The sequence below is a fragment of the Balaenoptera ricei genome, chromosome 8 (genome assembly GCF_028023285.1).
Source record: "Balaenoptera ricei isolate mBalRic1 chromosome 8, mBalRic1.hap2, whole genome shotgun sequence".
NCBI classification, from domain to species: Eukaryota; Metazoa; Chordata; class Mammalia; order Artiodactyla; family Balaenopteridae; genus Balaenoptera; species Balaenoptera ricei.
This window is the reverse complement of record NC_082646.1, coordinates 25200369-25217236: the sequence shown is the minus strand read 5'-3', so window position 1 is coordinate 25217236 and position 16868 is coordinate 25200369. Positions and strand designations below refer to the sequence as shown.

General features: G+C 42.8%; 1 long non-coding RNA gene across 2 annotated transcripts; it reads right to left on the bottom strand.

The window, feature by feature from the left end:
* Positions 1-7803: 7803 nt before the first annotated feature.
* LOC132370450 (uncharacterized) lies at positions 7804-16725 on the bottom strand. 2 transcript variants are annotated; one of them, XR_009504572.1, is made up of 3 exons: positions 16687-16725; positions 15808-15969; positions 7804-9138 (listed from the first exon to the last, which is right to left on the bottom strand). It is a non-coding gene; the product is annotated as an uncharacterized LOC132370450 (long non-coding RNA). The 2 variants fall into 2 exon arrangements; XR_009504573.1 differs by lacking the exon at positions 7804-9138 and adding an exon at positions 14140-14958.
* Positions 16726-16868: the final 143 nt, after the last annotated feature.

Below are 16868 nucleotides of genomic sequence, written 5' to 3'. Positions count from 1 at the left end.
CACACCGGACAAGAGGTTGTCCAGTGACTTTAGAATCGAAGAAGTTTCAAGAAAGTTAGTTTACCTTTGATTTAGGTCATAAGTCCCCTGTGTGATTGCTGTACATGAATACAAAGCTCTTTGTAATATTACTTGGGAATTTGAGAGTATTCAAGATACCAGTGTCCTGCCAGATTAAGAGTATATTGTAGAGCTGAACTTTGAGTTACTGTGCAGTTTTTTTTTCATGCTGTCATTTGTAATATGTTTTGTGAGAATCCTTGGGATTAAAGTTTTGGTTCCAAAAGAAAAATAAAAAGAATCCGCCTGCCAATGCAGGGGACGCGGGTTCGAGCCCTGGTCCGGGAAGATCCCACGTGCCGCAGATCAACTAAGCCCGTGGGGCACAACTAGTGAGCCTGCGCTCTAGATCCTGGGAGCCACAACTACTGAGCCCCCGTGCCACAACTACAGAACCCGGCACGTCTAGAGCCCGTGCTCCGAAACGAAAGAAGGCACCGTAATGAGAGGCATGTGCCCGCAACGAAGAGGGGCCCCCGCTCGCCGCAACTAGAGAAAGCCCGCGTGCAGCAACGAAGACCCAACGCAGCCAAAAATTAATTAATTTTTAAAAGAAGATCGCCATTGGGACGGCTGGGGGACAGCTCCACACTCTGCTTCCTGAGGGGGGCCTGCACCCGGGGCCTCAGGGGGCGCCCTTGCTCCTGGCGATGCGTCCAGAGGCCCCAGCGCAGGAAAAGCACACATGGCATCCACTCAGGGAGGCCGGGCCCGGGGAGCACACGGGGTCTCCCTGGTACTATTCTTGCCACTTCCCTACAGGTGTGAAGTTTTCAAAATAAAGCCTTCGGAGAAGAGGGCAGAAGCTGAAAAAGCCGCCCAGGCCCCATCCCTTCAAGACCCCACGCCGGTTCAGGTGCGGGAGGACCCTGTGAGATTAAAGAAACATCACAGAGAGCAGGGGCGGGGCGGGGTCTCGAGGGACAACCTCCTTCGGGGCAGAATCTCCGTAGACAGACCGCCACCTTCCCCTAGGAAGGATCCAGAACCTTGGGACCCAAACACTCTGAGCGCCTCAGGAGAAGAAGGCCCTCCCGGGGGCAGGGCACACGGACGCCTCTCGACCACCCCGCGGGGCCCGCACGCACCCAGCTCCTCGTGCGTGAATGGCAGGAAGGTCACGTCCCTGTTCAGGTTCTTGTTGAAGTCGATGCACAGGAGACTCAGCTTCTTTTTCTTTATTTTTTAAATATTTTTTTAAAAATTAATTTATTAATTAATTTATTTGTGGCTGCATTGGGTCTTCGTTGCTGCACACGGGCTTTCTCCAGTTGCGGCGAGCGGGGGACACTCTTCGTTGCGGTGAGCAGGTTTCTCATTGTAGTGGCTTCTCTTGTTGCGGAGCATGGGCTCTAGGCGCACGGGCTTCAGCAGTTGTGGCAAACAGGCTCAGTAATTGTGGCTCACGGGCTCTAGAGCACTGGATCAATAGTTGTGGCGCACGGGCTTAGCTGCTCTGTGGCATGTGGGATCTTCCCGGACCAGGGCTCAAACCCATGTCTCCTGCATTGGCAGGCGGATTCTTAACCACTGCGCTAACAGGGAAGTCCTCGGCTTCTTCTTGATGCTCCTGATTTTCTGAAGGAAGAAGACGGCCGTAAAATCGGGGGGCGGGGGCACGGAGGGGGGTTCAAGGAGAAGAGGCGGATGAGGCGGACGAGAGGAGGGAGATGGGAAAGAAAGGGCCTCGGGTCCTAACTGTTAGGACCCTCCTCAGGAGTTACCCCAGGGTGACAGCCTAAGCTTCAGCCGTTTCAACGGAGCTAAGTTTCTGTCCCTTCAGGGTCTATCTGGTTTGCAGAAACAGGTAGAAATGGACCAGCCTGGGGGAGGGAGCGACGTGGGGCGCAGAGGAAGGTGCCGGTTCCCCGGGGCCCCTGCCGAGCCAGCAGCAGGCGGGGCGCCTCGAGGACCTGCCCAGGCTGCGCCCCCTGCCCAGCCCAGGACTCAGCGCGCCCGGCCCCGCTCCTGGGCTGAGCAGACGTGCCTGTCCGAGGACAGGAGGGGCGCTGGGGGAGCGTGCCCGCTGGCTCTGCCAGGCGCAGGGGCTCGTCGGGCACGCCTGGCTCAGAAGCAGCCCGAGGGACGCCGGGCCTCTGCGGGCAGCAGGCGCCGTGCCGGGCACTGGCCTCCCTGCAGCCTCACGGCCCCACCGGCCACGACTGGGCAGGAGCACAGGGCGCCCTGGCAGGGCGGGGTGGCACTCAGGACCCCGCCCCGTGCCAGCAGGCCGCCTCTCCTGGGCGCCCCCCTCCACGGGCGTCCCCGTGGTCCCTCGGGCCAGTGGTTCTCAAGTGTCAAGGCGGTCTGCGCAGCCCCACTGTCCACACCCTCACCTCCCCCAGCCTCGAAGCTCCATGTGCCCGCCACTCCGGTGGACTCCGGGGCCCACGTGCCCGGGCCCCATCCTGGATGCCGGAGTCCCACAGTCCTCTGAGTCCCGCTTTCCTCCACCGCAAGGCACAGCACCGGCCGAAGCGGGACAGCGTTTGTGTTGAGGAACAAGAACTGTCGCTGAGCCCCGGGTCGGGCCTGGTACCCGCGTTCACCGCGTCTGTCACTTTCTGACGCAAACCAGCCAGCGCAGGGCTGCACCCCAGCCCCTTCTGTACGGGGCTCCCACACTCGGGGCCACCGTCCCCCTGCCCTCATCACCCCGGAGAGGCCCGGAGCCCCAGGGTCATTCTAGCCAATCCTGAGCCTGCTCCTTCCCGGGGACCCACACCTCAGGCTCCAGTCCCCAGCCACCCCTCCCCTCATTCCTGCCGAACCCTCGTGCTCCTGGGAGGCCCTAGGTGACAAGGCGTGCCCCTGCCCAGCACCATGAGTGACAAGCTCTTTCCTCATCTGCTGGCCTCACTGTTCTCTGTCCTCCACACAAACCGACTCGGTCAGCCCTCACGACCACCTGTGAGGGGGTCCTCGGGTCACGCACGTTGCAGATGGTGAACAGGGACAATGGGGTCCAGTGACCGGCCTCCGGGGACCCAGCCAGTTGGTGGCAGAGCTGGGTCTGATCCCGGCCATCAAGATGAGTGTAGCCACGGCGCCCCACGCCACGCACCGAGTTGACGCGCTCGACCATGGGTGGCTCGCAGTGCCCGCCCCCCTCCCCACCCCACGGGGCTGCCTCCCGGGAGGGGCCGGGCTGCCCATCGCCCGCCTGTCCAGGGTGCCGCAGGGACCCGTCCTGCTGGACCAGGAGTGGGAAGGTCTGAGGGCTCTGAGGTCCACGCTGGGGGCAGAGGGGTGTCAGGCAGCTAGGAGGACCTGAAGGGACAGGCCCCCCGGGGGGGCCCACTGGGAACCCGCACGGCCGCAGGGCTCAGCCAAGAGAGGAGGGAGGGGGTGAAGGCGGACGCCATGCTCTTCAGCCTCCCGTTGTCCCCCAGCCTCCGTGCCCAGCAGGAGCCGCGCTGTGAATTACGGGAGAAAGGGGTCGGGTCTTGGCCCCCAGTCCTGGCACACAGCTCCTAAACCTAAAGCCACAGGCCGGGTTGCATCATACAGCCCCCCTGCCTGCCCACCTCCTGCGAGAGGAGAGGGCCAGGGGTTGCAACGTGAATCCGTTGCCCATGGCCCCCGCTGTAATCGTGCTCATGGAACAAAATCTCGGTAAACACGGGGTTCAGAGAGCTGTGGGGTGGGTGCCTGCAGGCGGCCTGGAAGCCCCGCGCCCCGCCCCACTTCTCCCCACCTCCTCCTTCCACCTGGCTGTTCCTTTCTAATAGCCCGGTGCTCTAGTCCGTGGACTGGGTGCCTGTGTTCTGGGGGCCCGCGCTAGCCAACGAACGGAACTCGGGCTGGGGGCGTGGGAACTCCTGACACAGCCTGTCGGCCACAAGCGCAGAGGACGACGTGGACCTGTGGCTGGCGTGGGCCGAGCCCTGACCTGCGGGCTCTGACTCCGGGTAGATGGAGTCCGAACTGAAGAACTGCAGAAACCCGGCAGTCCCAGCGCTGCTGCTGCGGGAGCCCCACGGGCCTGGCGTCGGGACGGAAGCTCTGTGGGAGCGGGAGCTGGGGGTGGAGTAGGCTCGGAGGAGGGGGTCCTTCCTCGAGACCCTCCCACCAAAGCCACGGGCGGCGGGGGGCCCGGATGAGGCGGGGGTGGGGCGGGACGCAGCGAGGGGCCCACGCCGCCCATGCTCTGGGGAAGCCCTGTGACCCTGAGGACCGAGGGCAGAGCAGATGCAGAGGGAGCGCTGGTCCACGTGGACCTTCCCTCCTGGGGTTGAGGCGGCAGAGAGATGGGCAGAGGCCGGCACACGGGGCTCCGGCCAGGCGCTCCCCTACCGCGAAACTTCCTCAAAAAGCAGCCGTCGCAGGACTCGGCAACCGCAGTCATGGGCACTTACCCCGGGGAAATGGAGGCTGAAGTCCACACAGAAGCTGTACACAAACGCTCGCCTGACTGGGAAGAGCCCCAGACCGAAAGCCGCTGGGGGCCTTCCCAGGGCAACGGATGACAGGGGCAGTCGTGTCAACGTCAGGATCCTGCTGGGACGCGGACTGGACTTGCACAAGAGGTGACACTGGGGAAAAGTGGGCAATGGCGGTTCGCTTTCTAGGGAGCTGGCCAACTCCTTTCCAGAGGGGCTGCGCCGTCTCCGCTCCCTCCAGCGACGACGCCCCTGTTCTGTGCTGCCTCGCCAGCACTGGGCAGCGGCTCCAGGTTCTGCTGGGAGCAGAGCTTAGGTTTTCTAGTTCTAGGAGAAGCTCCAGAGTGACTCGCTAAGGCCATTAGCGAGTAATTATTTCCCAATGAGTGGCTATTTCCAGTTAAAACCAAAAGCCACCTAATTATTGCTTTTCCCATAAAATTAAATATGAAATCTACATTATGTAATTGTACACTTAGTTCCCCCTTTGTGTATTCTAATTTCTTCCTGAGAAACCTAAGATGCCATCTTGCAGACTGCCCACAGTGGTTACGATTTGGGCAGCAGCAAAGGTCAACTTTAAACATTTTGCATCTAAAGTGGCTTTGGATACCTTTGGATAGAAAGTACAGTCTGAGCCATTTTACAAAATGTGCGGCCATTTTACAAAACAGCTTGACAGTTCCCTGCAAGTGTTAAACATAGAGTTACCCTATGACCCAGCAGTTCCACTACTAAATATATACCTAAGAGAAATAGAAACTTATGTCTGCACAAAAGCTTGTACGTGGATGTTCATAGAAGCATATTTCTAAAAACAAAACGTGGAAAAAATTCAAATGTCAATCTGAGAAATGAATAAACAAAATGTGGAATATCCGTACGATAGAATAGCATTCAGCTATAAAAAGGAATGAAATATTGATCCATGTTACAACATGGATGAACCATGAAAGCATTCTGTAAAGAAAAGCAGCCACTCTCAAAAGATCACATATTGTATGGTCCCATTTATATGAAATGCCCAGAATAGCAAATCTGTAGAGACAGAAAGGAGATTAGTGCTTGCCTAGAGCTGAGAGGGTTGAGAGAATGAAAAAACATTGTTAATGTGTAATGGGTTTCTTTGTGGGAGGACAGAAATCTAAAATTGGATGGTTGTGATGGTTACACACGTCTTTTAGTGGTTACACTAAGAACCACTGAATTGTATAATTAAAGGGTTAAATTATGGTATGTAAATCACATCCCGATAAAGCTGTTAAAATTATAATTTTATATTTATAAATTTGAAAATTCATCCAAAATTACAAATTCTTAACACATGCAACCTAACAAGACTAACCCAAGAAAAGAAATATCTAAAAAATCGATATCTACTCAAAAAGTTGTTTGTATAATTAAGTACCTTTACAGAAAATGATTTCCAGGGATAAATGGCTTTCCAAGTAAATTCTTCCAAATATTTAGGGAAGAAAGATTGGTAATCTTACATAAAACCCTTCCAGGAAACAGAAAATAATATATTGCTCAAAATTTTTATAAGCCCAACATAAGCTTCAGATCAAAAGTAAAAAGAATATTACAGGAATAGAATCATAGGCCAGTTTCTCTTTTGAACATGCATGCAAAATTTGTAAATAAAAGCACAAACTGTATCCATGGTACGTAAAACAGTAATATATCACAATCAAAGTGGCTTTATTCTAGTAATGCAAGGTTGGTTTAATGTTCCCACATGAAACTGACCCCGGGAATGAATCAGAGTGGGAAAAAAAGTCATTTAAAACGGAAGTCTTGGGAATTCCCTGGTGGTCCAGTGGTTAGGACTTGGCACTTTCACTGCTGGGGGCCTGGGGTTCAATCCCTGGTCAGGGAACTAAGATCCTGCAAGCCATGAGGCAGGGCCCCCTCAAAAAACAGAAAAAATGAAGTTTTAACCAGGAGAAGCACAAGAGTGAATAAACATAACAGATAACGCCTTATGGAAAGTAGGTGAAGATTATGGAATATTCTAAACTTTCAAAACAAACAGGAATTGTTAAAGATTCAAGAGGATGTGACAAATGTTGTACATAGGCAAAAAATAAAATAAAATAAAATATACAAATGATGGGAGCCCAAAAATCCAGATGCCCAAGTCCCATCTCTGAAAATCCTCATTCGATGGGTTCTGGATTTCCTCTATGTTTAAAAACTTACAGGTGATTCTGATACGATTCATAGACACAATGTAAAGCTTTACAGGAAATAATACCAGATTATTTTGTTCTTTTATAGTTATATTAACTTATATATATATATATATATATAGTTATATTAACTTATATAGTTATATTAACAGGATGTACTATTGACGGATAAGTCTGATGTCAAAATGCACTCCCCACTAGGGATAAAAAAGGAACTAGTACTCTCTACTGCTACTTGGTGGCAGCACGCATATATTGCAATGGCAATTACTGTAGGAAGCCAGATTAATGGAACATTTTAGAATTGGAAGACTACATAGAGGTCACCTAGTCAAACTTCCAACTATTATAGTTGTGAAAACTAAGGCCCATATAAATGAAATGATTTATCTCCAAAGAGGGTTAGTGAAAGAGTACGAGATAAAAAATATCTCTGAACTTTTAATTTAGTGCTATTTTTATTAATCTCAATATTAGCTCAAACTTCAGTGTGACAGATTTGGGATTGAATTCTTGCTTGAATTTAGTGGTTGCGTACCTTTTAGTAAGTTACTAAAACACTTTTAACTTCGCTTTTCACATATGTAAAATGGTGAGCCTTGACTGATATAGAGTATGAGATAGCCTAGCACTGTTTTTAACACAAACAAGTACTTAAAATTTTTGGCCTCTCATCCCTCCTAAATAACCTCTATCCTCTTAACAATAAAAGTGTCTTTCAGCTAGCAAAGCACCCCAGAGCTGACCACATTCTGGCAAGAGATATAGGATTCCTTTTCTTACTGAGGGCTCTTTATACCTGATATTTGAACTGCACTGAAACATGAACATCTCTTGTTTATACTGTATTAATGGATTTGATAGATGAATTTTCATTAGTCTCAAGAAATATAATTCGATAGTGGTGGCTAGAATGATAAACAGTGTTTGGACAGGGAGTCCATATTGGATATGAACAACCTGTACTCCCATTCGTCTATTAAGAATAAATAAAATCCTTTCAAAATCTGTTTTAAAGGGCAGTTAGTTTCTTCTGCCTCATTTAAGTTACCTGCAAGAAAAAGACAATCTCCTGAATCCTTGTTTAAAAGGCTTTTAATATAAAGCAAATAATTTTTTGCAACATTTCCCAAACATTTCATTATCAAATTAGCTGAGGCTTCTCAACGATTATCATTTCACAACAATATCTCCATTTTCACCTTCTTTAAATGAATTGGCCTAATAGATGTGCCATTAAAACAGAGCTTCACCCTCAACATATTTTAAAGTTTGTATTCAAACAGTATGAAGAAAACAGGATCAGGGAATTCAGCCATAAAAGTGAATGGATTACTGATACATGCTACATCATGGATGCAACTAAGTGAAAGAAATCAGGCACGAAAGGCCACATATTGTATGGTTCCATTTATACGAAATGTCCAGCAGTGGCAAATCCATACACACGGAAAATATTATACATTAGTGGTTGCCAGGGGTTTGGAAGAGAGGGAAATAGGGAATGACTGCTTAAAATGGGTGTAGGTTTCCTTTTGGGGTGATGAAAATGTTTTGCAACTAGGCAGTGGTGACAGTTGCACAGCATTGTGACAGTACTAAATTCCACTGAATTGTACAGTGAATTGTAAAGTGATCAAAATGGTGAATTTTATGTTATGTTCATTTTACTACAATAAAAAGGAGAAAGAAATAGGGAAAGACTTTGAGTTTGGGAAAGTAAGGTGAACTGGTCAAGAAAAAGATAGCTCTACTATTCAGTTTTCTCTCAGCTCTCCCAGTGCATTAATCGTCAGCAAAAAGTAGCCTGAACTTGTAGATGACAGTCATTCAACAGAGTCCAGGGAAAAGTAAATAAAATAAAGCCCAACTCTTCTGATTTAGCACATCTGTGACAGGTTAACTTCCTGCTCAGCCACATGGACATTCATGAGGACGTTTCAAGTTAGGTGTCCTCTACTCCAGTACTTTACTCACAGCTCATTCACACATGTATGCAACAGCATTTCTTAATTTAATGGACTCTGCAGTGCTGGTTGTGATCAGTCTCACGAAAAGGAAAGGAGGAAAAAGCCTCCACACTGGCTTGGTGGTCTTGGGATGAAATGGATGCAGAAGACAGCTTGATTGTCAAACTGGAAACTTTTTATTTATTTATTTATTTATTTATTTATTTATTTATTTATTTATTTATTTTTGGCTGTGTTGGGTCTTCGTTTCTGTACAAGGACTTTCTCTTGTTGCGGCAAGTGGGGGCCACTCTTCATCTCGGTGCGCGGGCCTCTCATTATCGGGGCCTCTCTTGTTGTGGAGCACAGACTCCAGACGCGCAGGCTCAGCAATTGTGGCTCACGGGCCTAGTTGCTCCGCGGCATGTGGGATGTTCCCAGGCAGATTCTCAACCACTGCACCACCAGGGAAGCCCCAAACTGGAAACTTTTATTTTCCTTTTCCTCTTCTTTTTATCTTTCCTATCAGGTCTTCTGTCCACTTCCCACTGCCTTCTTTCAAACAGGAAAGACACTGATTAGCTGCTGGATTTTTTTTTTTTAAAACAACTATTGTTTTAGATTTCTTGTTGTTCACTGAATGTTATTGTTTTTACTGCCAAATGAGCTTCGGTGGTTGATGTAGGGGGTCTCTTGGGAACTTAACTTTTTCAAGTTGAAGTGGAAAAGCTTTTCTGTTTGAATTGGCTTTTACTGGGTGCTTCAAGATTTGCTCTTAGCTCTTTAATGGGGGACTGAATAGCACTATGTTTCCTTTGAGGTCCCAGTAAATAAAGGATCCCATGTCCTCCTGGGCACTTTATCGGGATTTTGCTGTGTGTGCTCTCTAACAGCCAGATGCAGATTCCAGGAAAATGACATATAAGTGCATATAAATAATCTAATATTTTTAGAATTTGCTTTGGCCATACTCCTGGTCTCATTCTACTTCTTGTAGCAGATGGCTTTAAAGAGCATTAGCTATGTATATATTAAATATAATATACATATACCAATATTAGATATTATATTGGTGTATAAATGTAATATATTACTGTTTATATGAATGTATAACAATTATGTATTATATTAACATGTATTTTTGCAAAGCATATATTGTACACAAACTATATGACTAATGCAATGTATTTATATGTTTAATATGTTCACAGTATTAATATGATATATCATGTAATATTGATTATAAAACAATTATAATATAGAAATATATCATTATTATTATCTGATATAATACATTATATTTAATGTATTCTATATAACACAATACATAATGTATTATTATAAGACAAGTATATTATATAATATAAATATAATACTTACATAAAAGTATATATATTTTAATTATACACTACACATACAAGTATGTATAACTATTTATAATTTTATTTACGTAGGAATCTGTTCATAACAATTGATGTAAAAATATGCAATATTTTAAATCAAATGGGCCATAATCTCACTACCTACACATAACTACTTTTAAAATCTTGAACCCTGTCTAAATCACGCTTACATATCTCTCAACCTGTTTTTCTACACATGCACATATACACACATTTATACACAATATATATGTATACTACCACTTTTCAGTTCAATGTATATAAATATATGATATATATAATTATATTCCTGTCTATGTAGACAAATATAAATCAAAGGTATGTGTATAGGTATGTATTTCACATATTTATATAAATATATCATATAAATAATGTATGTGTACATAAATACATGATTATATACATATATACACAGAAATATACTTATTTAAACAGAAGAGACCTAAATAAACATAGTTCTCAAAGAATAAAACTAGTTATGTCTCACCGTTTCAATAACAGTTTATAGTTTTCTACTGTATGTGCTTCTATAATTGTTATGAACAATTCGCATTTGTTGAATGTTGAATGTCATGGACATATATACACTACCAAATGTAAAATAGATAGCTAGTGGGAAGCAGTCGCATAGCACAGGAGATCAGCTCGGTGCTTTGTGACCACCTAGAGGGGTGGGATAGGGAGGGTGGGAGGGAGGGAGATGCAAGAGGGAAGAGATATGGGAACATATGTATATGTATAACTGATTCACTTTGTTTTAAAGCAGAAACTAACACACCATTGTAAAGCAATTATACTTCAATAAAGATGTTAAAAAAAAAAAAGAATGTTAAGTTGTTTTAATTTTTGCCATTATTAATGAAGCTCTGAAGAATATGGTGGGCAAGATTACTTGAAAAACTCTCCTAAAAGAAAAGAGTTCGGTATGCTAGGTTAAATGTAAACAACTTATTTTTAAGTGCATGTCTGATTTTTGAAGTGTGCAGTAGAAGTTTCCAGGACCCCTGAAAGAAGGGGGGTACATGTGTGAGAGTTATAGCTATATTAAGAGTGGATTGAAGACCTTGATAGCTTAGAACAGAAGCTGGCAATCCTGTTTTTATGGAGTGAAATAGCAAATATTTTAGGCTTTGTGGACCAAAGAGGCAAAATTGAGGATATTATTTAGGTACTTAAGTAACCATTTAAAATATTACCAGTTAAAATGTGAACATTATTCATAGGCCATAAAAAATAGGCAGCTGTCTGGATTTGGAATACAGGCCATAGTTTAATGACACACCTGACCTGACACAGAGACTTGTGGTTAAAATGGCCATGACCACATGGGAGGCAGGAGATAAGACTCCATCCCTCCTAGATGGGAAGTTAGAACTAAACCTATCTATCCCTAGGTTCACCTTTAACGAAAGGGTGTGCCAGTAAAAAAAATATCTGCTGGCAAAGGGAGACTAAGACCAAATTCTCGTGGCCTCTGCTCTGGGTAGGAAACAGGTAGGAAATCTTGAGAATTCTGAACCCCAGATCTGTGTTCACAGTGTTTGGGTTGCAAATTTATTTGCGGTCTTGCAAACAGAAGGTAAGAAATTACCTTAAAATGTTCCCAGATGGGTGGTATTCCAAACACAGAACTAAACACTCTCTGGAGAGGTAGACCTTCAACCCAGGCCTATAGCGTTCCCACAGATAAAGTTTAGCTAAACATGAGCTCATGATCTAAATGTACACAATAATGAAGAAATCAGCTACAATGGGAGAGAATCAGCAAAAACAATCAATACCAGAATTAGATTCCCAAGGCCATCCATTGAATGTTGGAATTATCAGGTGCAAGGCAGAAAATAGACATAAAACTAGAACTGAAACAAGGAACAGGATGTTTTAAAAGAGTGGGTGGGCTCTTTAAAAAATTTCTAAAGTACATGTCATTGATAAAGCTAAAAACTCAAAGGTTGTGTAAAACAGCAGATTAATCATGGAGAAGAGTGAAATTATGCTGTTTTTAAAAATAGGGCAAATCAGGTTTTCTGCCTAATTATATAAGTAGATTAATCTTACAAAAGTACACATATTTTAAAGACTTATTGGCTGTAAAATTACTAAAGGATATTTCAGAGGGCTTCTCTCCAAAGAAAAGTGAGAAGTCGCAAAACACAGAAAGTCGAGGGGAAAAAATGTCAATATATACATTGCTATAAGGTGCACTAAGGCTTAGGCCAGCAACAATGTGGAGGTGCTGACCCTTAGCTACTTACAACTAAGCTGGCATCTTCAAAAAGTTCAACTATTTATAACTAAAAAGATTTATTAAAATTAATAACCAAGTGTTTTAATTGACATCAGAAGAGCAAAACAATAAACCCGGAGAACATAGAAAAAAATAGATAATAAAGATATGAGCGGAACTTAATAAAACAGAAAAAGGTATAAAATTGAGGTGATTTAGTAAGCCAAAAGAATATTCTTTGAAAAGATTTTAAAAACACACTTTGATTAAGCAAAACAAAAACATAAGTAAATAATACACAGAAAGAATCAGGACAATGTTATAGCAAAGAGTACAAACAGAGAATATGTGAAATGCCAGTAAATTTGAACATTTATGTAAAGTGGACAATTTCCTAGCTCCTAAAGTTTACCAAAACTGACACAAGAGGAAATGTATAGCTGGAGTTCTTTCACCAGTAAAGGAATTAAGTCAATAGTTTACAATCTTTCACCAAGAAAATACCAGACCCACCCAGAACGTTTGGGTGGGGAATTCTATCAAACTTCTATTAAACAGATAACATCAGTATTAATAAAGAAAAACTTCTAGAGAGTAGCAAAGGAAGAATGCTCCTTTATTCATCTTAGGAAGTCTATATAATCCTAATACTGAAAATAGATTAGGACTGTAAGGAAAAAGAAATTTACAGGTCAAATTTACTTGTAAATATAAAAGCAAACATTTTAAGCTATGATATTAGCTACTCAGGTTCACTAGAGTAAGAAAAAGCATGAGCAAGTTAGGTCATCCAATGAATGAAAAAGTAGTTTAAGAATGTCAAGATGTCAAGAATATATATCAATAGATTGAAATCACCACACTTTATTTCTTTCGTCTGTCTCTTTAAAAAATTGATAAGTACTTCTATTGATCTCTCTTGTACTAAGCACTGTCCTAAGTCATTTACATATTTACTCCTTTAAACCTTCTATTATCCCTGGGGGAAGGTTCTATTTTGCTTCCATTTCTTAGCTAAGACTCTAACCCCCAGGAAAGTAAAGCAACATTTGCAAGTTTTTGTGGATGGTCAGTGATGGGACCAGTACAGGAACATCCAAAGTCTGTGCTTGGAAACAGTGCCCCATGTTGACACTCACATTACAGATGAAAGGAAAGGAACCATGCACTTACCATACAGATGAAATCTCATATTACAGGTTAAAGGAAAGGAACCGTGCACTTACATTATAGGTTAATACCCACGTAACAGGTTAAAGGAAAAAGAAACATGTGTTTCTCTCAAAAGCTGTAAAGAGAGCATATCTATTTCTAAATATATTTCCCAATTTCTTTTGCTTGTTTTCTGACCTTTGTAGTGCATTTTACCATGAGGAAAATTTTAATTCTTATATAATTAAATGTATCCTTTTTTCTTTGTATCTTAGAAAGGTGTTCCTCATGAATAATTTATTTCAAGTCTCCCAGGTTTCTGATACCTTTACAGTTTCATGATTTTTTTACTTTTAACTAGTTGCTGTATCTAGAATTTATTAATGATAGCCATATTTTCCCACTTTTGTTGAATAAGTTTGGCTGCTGATCCAAAATGTCAATTTTATTTTAATCTCAAATCCCTTACGCTCTTGCATCTAATTTTAAGATGCTTCCTATTCCACTGGTTGTTTTGTCTATCTGAAACAAAATGCTACCTTAATTATAATGTAATTATAATATAATAAATGCAATTAGTAAACATAATACCATATATAATAAATAGCATAATATAAAATAACAAAATATAATTTACCATATAACAAGGTCAAAAGAGAACAAAACTATATAATCAGTTGAAATATCCCCCAAAGATATTTTATAAAATTCAACATTCATTTCTAATTTAAAAGAAATATTAAAATAGGGATTGATGAATGCTTCCACAGTAAGAAGAAATTATATATCTAAAAGAGAAAGAGGTAAATGATAACCTTTAGTAACACTGGCAATAAATACAGGACAAGATGACGATGCCTGATATAATGTTAAAGAAAAACTATTATGTAACATTGTCTTTGCAGCACTGATGAGTTCAGTGAAAAGAGAATCTCATAGAAAAGAGTATCTCGTTCTTCTTAATGTCTGTACACTTGTCCATTGCATGAACATAACAGCTGATTTAACCAATATGTTACTGATCTGCATCTGGATTTCTAGGTTTTCATGGAATTTTATTATGCACAATTGTTACAAACTCTAGGACTTCCTCTTATGTTTACATCTTTTGAAAGAAACAATATCTCCACAGATGATTTATCTGGGCTGGCTGCTAGCCGACTATGGCTACTTCTCAGTTCTTCGCTTTACATTCCTAGTCAATATGAAAACGGAAGGCAAGAAGATCTTCTGTTTAGAGACTGTAAAGATAGGTCTTGGTGATAAAGTCTTGGTGGTAAAGGCTAAAAATATCAACCCAGAACAAGTGTTTTTCCAGCTGTAACTATGTGTGATTCCCTTGGCTTGATTCTGTAGAGGATGTAAGACAAGACTGTAGGATCTTCCCTCAAAGTGCTTCCAGTAAGATGAGCTAAGTCAAGTATGGTGGCATATCTAATTCAAGTCAAAATATAATGGCTCCTTTTCTCTCATAGCAAAACTTCGTGGAGTGAATATACAAGTCACTGTAGGCTCTTAATTAAAGGAACACAATAAATCTTGTATTGGAAGGTGATTATTCTGGTCTCTTGGTAGAGATGAATTGGAAATTGTCTAGAAGAAGGAAAATTAGCTTAACCAAAGTTAAACTCACAAATAATTGAGCATTAATTAAACATCTGTGGCCTATGTTTCTCTTTGATCATAATTTCTCCCAATTTATACATCTCTTTGATACCCGATTAATCATTGTCAAAGATGCAATTAACAATGATTATTACTGTGTATTAGGTTTTGCCTGGGCCCTGAAGAAACCATCCTAAATTACGAGCTATGTTTGTCACTTGATTTTCTCACAAAGAACAATCAGAACTCCTGGTCTTAAGTGGCTTGGAATGTGAAGCTAATGAGTCTCTTAGATATTATTAGAGGACCCTACAGAGCCCATTGGTGAAACTTTGGAAAACATTGGGCTTCTTAAAATTAATTCTTGTAGTGTTACGAAAGATGACTGAACCAAAAGGATAACGGTGTTTCTGGTTCTGTTGTTGGCGTTCTCCATGGAAACATCGCGGAAGCTTCTGCACTCAATCTCCTTCCCCATGTGTGAATGTCACTGAAAATATCCAACTCCATTCTATCCCCATAGAACTTCAGAAACTAAGCAAAATGAAGACTCAAAATTCATTTCAAATAATGAAATGAAAATATAATGTAGAATGGAACTGGGAAAAATACCTGGTTTAAATTCTGGAAAGCACTAACTATACAACTCTGGATAAGTTGCTTAATCTTGTTTAGTCTAATTTCATGCGGATCTCACAGGATGTTATGATGATTAATTTAATACCTTTGTATAACGTACAGTGTTATGTAATTTCTTCTTGTTCTTCTTGAGTCAATTCATATCTTTAAGCAACTCACTTTAAAAAATAGTTACTTACTTGCTTAAATTACTCTTACCTTCTATTATCAGCTGAATTGTGTCCTGCTCAAGTTAATATGTGGAAGTCTTAACCCCCAATACCTCGTAATATGACTGTATTTGGAGATAAGGCCCTTAAATAGGTAACTCAGGTCAAATGAGGTCAAATGGGTGGGCTCTAGTCCAATATGACTGGGGTCCTTATAAAAAGAAAATATCAGGACACAGACATAAACAGAGAGAACAAAGTGATTATTAGTAACCACGATCATGTCCTGAATGCGTGGAACACGTCACCATTTGCCAACCACCGTGTCAAGTCAGCAGAAATTACAGAAACTGAGAGCTCTCCGCAGAAATTCACACACCCGTGCACCAGGTAACAGACCACAGGCAGACATTCACTCAGCCTTTCACGTGTCCCTCACGGAGGGCATGCTCTCTCCTGGGCGGGGCGAGCACAGACACTTATCGGGAGTTTTACTACTTTTAAAATGCGTTGAGTCTGGAGCCTGTGCTCCACAACAAGAGAGGCTGCGACGGTGAGAGGCCCGCGCACCGCGATGAAGAGGGCCCCCCCCCACTTGCCACAACAAGAGAAAGCCCTCACACAGAAACGAAGACCCAACACAGCCAAAAATAAATAAATAAATTAATTAAAATAAATTATATAAAATTAATTAAATATAAATATATAAAATATATACAAATATATATTTATATATATATAAATAAATTTATATATAAATATATAACATTAAATTAAATTTTAAAAATTAATTAATTAATAATAATAAAAAAAATCAACCACTGCAATTAAATATTTAAAAAAATGCCTTGATACAACCATGTCTCACTTTTGCTTGGATCAGTCAGCAAACGCTTTTTGGAAACCCCTAATTCTCCACACCTCCTACCTTTCCGGCCGCCCTGCTCCTCAGGCCGGGTCCCCATGGGAGGCGGGGCTGCGTCTGGACGCACGGCGAGTGCACTGACGTCCTCGAGCCCCACCCCCCCACCTCCCCCCCCCGCCCCGGCGCGGAGGGCGATGAGGCCGGCACCAAGGTGAGCGCGGCATGGAAGGGCCTGCCTAACTGGG